Raw genomic sequence first — 2,813 nt, forward strand, 5'->3', positions numbered from 1 at the left:
AATCAGAGTATCAAAGTACATTTTGTGCCTATATGTGTGCGAAATTCTAAAGCATAAATGATTTTAGAGGACACTGGAGAGAACAAACTGTCTCATGAAGTAAAGGCATTTGACCCTAAGCAGAAGGACCTGAGTTCAATCCACTGGATACATACCGTAGAAAAAGTAGAAGATTCCCATAAGTAGTCCTTTAACTTCCATATACATACTGTCAATCAAAACTGCATACACACACACACACATACACACTAAATACATATAAAAACACTGTATAAATAAAAATAAAGAGTCACAGCCTCTGTATTTGTTACTTGTCTTGCTATTGTGACAAAATACCTGACAAAAAGAACTAAAGCAAAGTATTATTTCAGGTTACAGTTCCTGGTGATACAGTCCATCATAACACAGAATGTATGGAAGGAGGAATAAGAAGTATGGGCACTGGGCGCTCTCCTCCCTGCTCCTTGTACTCTCACACCTAGCAGGCACGCTGGAGGGCAAGTGACGCCACCATGAATGCCCATTTTCAGGCTGCACACTGGCCTAGGTTGGCTGCCAAGTTAGGGTCCCCTGAGCCTCAGGGGTCGGGGGAGGGAGAGGAGCCAGCCGCATCCTCCCCCCACTGCTGCTGGCAGGACATTTAAGATTTATTGCATCCCTGAAGAGCATCAATAGAAGAGGGGGAAAAAAAGATGGGTGTGAAAATATTTACTCACAGCTCCTCTTCCCACAGCCAGGAAATGCTGGAAAAACTAAATATGTTATGAAATGATGAACATTTTTATGATATCACTATTCGTGTCCAAAATAAAATCTTCTGGGCTCAAAAGGAGGTACTAGCAGCTTGTAGTGATTTCTTTCGCAGAAAACTTGTGGGCCAAGCAGGGGATGAGAACAAAAATGTGTTGGATCTGCATCATGTTTCAGTGACTGTACCTCTTTTAGAATACACTTACGAAGCCACTCTGCCAATTAATACAGAAAATATTATTGATGTTCTATCTGCAGCCAGCTATATGCAAATGTTAAGTGTTGCTAGTACCTGATCAGAGTTCATGAAATCAAGTATTTTGTGGAATACACCACATAGCCAACCAGAAAAGGGTCTAGATGCTGGGCAAGAAAATAGTTCTAACAGAAAATTTACTTCTCGAGATGGAAGTATTTCTCCAGTGTTTTCAGATTGCAGTGTTGTGGAAAGGACCATCCATGCCTGTCTGCTGAGAATCCCGGAGAAAACGCAAAAGCTACATTGTGATCTCCTGAGAGTCCTGAAAAATGTAGCACACAAACAAGTTCAACCCAAGTATTCCTCAACTTCCTATGTAGAAAATAGAAATCAGCCAGTTGACTCTTTTTTAGCTTTTCCATGGACTTTCCCTTTTGGAATTGATTGAAGGATTCAGCCTGAGAAAGCAAAGCAGACAGAAAATACCGAGATTTTAAAGTTGCCTGGCCTGTCTGAGGCAGTAGAAGAATGACTATGTGACTTGTGAGAACACAAAAACTACCTTGCCTCTAGGTACAGAAGAAGATGTGCAGGTCAAAGTAGAAGGATTAAGTGATGAAGTCCATGAAGAAGGTCTCAGCCTGTCAGTGCATCTCAGAGCTGACTGAGTGATCAGCAGACAGTGCTGGGAAGTGAGCCAGTTCAAGAGGACATTCTGATTAGTCCACAGTCTTCCTCTACAGGCTCAGTAGATGAAAGAGTTACAGAGGGGTTGCCTACACTTCAAACCACTTCTAGCACCAGTGCTCATACAGACGATAACGACAGAAAATGTTCAATATCCCTTCCAACTCTACATTGCTCCTTCTACCAGCAGTACAGAACGACCAAGTCCAAATGGTCCAGACAGACCTTTCCAATGTCCAACCTGTGGGGTTTGATTCAATCGTATTCAGAACCTAAAACAGCACATGCTTATCCATACTCAGGAATTAAACCATTTCAGTGTGACCGCTGTGGAAAAATGTTCACCAGGGCTTGCTCAGTAAAGATGTATCCATCGCCTAAAGCATGCAGTGATTTCTTAGTACCAGACTACTTAAACCAGGAGCAAGAAGAGACTCTTATTCAGTATGCTCTTGGAGAAAACACTTTTGAAAGCAACTTTTCTGTTCAAATGCTTGTGATTTCACAGGACTCCTCAACCCAGAATTGTGAAAGTGTTTTTCTTTTGGGGGTCTCCTGGTTGGCTTGCAGAGAAGGAGGACGATGTGCAAGAGCAGCCAAAGACCAGTGCTCATGCCTAGGCCACCCAAGATGAACCCCCCCCCCCAAGGTCAGAGCTGTCTTCAAAAACTATAGAGTAATTTTGTGATTTGGCATCAGTTTAGGTTTTTGGAAAGTGCCTGTGCTTGATCTTTAACGTTTAATGTTAACTTTCTAAACAAAGAAGGATACCATTCGTAAGCCCTGAAATTGGAGGGTTGCTTTGTTTTGTTTCTTTTTCTTCTTTCATAGCTGAGGGATCCCTTCCATATGTATACAATAAGGTAACATAGAAACAGAATATAAACTCTGAGACTTAAGAAGAAGCAGCTGATTTCAAACATGGCATTCTTCTCATTTTTAAAAGTGGGCAACAGCAGATACAAAAGAAACCAGGTTATTGTTGACCTTCCAGAGATGAGAGGGCTCATGGGAAGTTACTAAACAGAATTTGACAATGCCTAAGTAAATGTTTACTCATAGATGCAGGGTGTTATAAACCCTGTAGTTTTGGGAGTATTTATGGTAATTTTTTCAAATGAAAGTACATAACTTTTGAAATCCAGCATATTATTTTTAAGCCATTATGAATTTTCAT

The 2,813-nt window shown here is 41.1% G+C and overlaps 1 pseudogene; it reads left to right on the forward strand.

Annotated features, from left to right (window-relative positions):
- The first annotated feature begins 692 nt into the window (after positions 1–692).
- LOC119805379 lies at positions 693–2,037 on the forward strand (annotated as a pseudogene).
- The last annotated feature ends 776 nt before the right edge of the window (positions 2,038–2,813 follow it).

The sequence above is a fragment of the Arvicola amphibius genome, chromosome X (assembly GCF_903992535.2).
Source record: "Arvicola amphibius chromosome X, mArvAmp1.2, whole genome shotgun sequence".
NCBI classification, from domain to species: Eukaryota; Metazoa; Chordata; class Mammalia; order Rodentia; family Cricetidae; genus Arvicola; species Arvicola amphibius.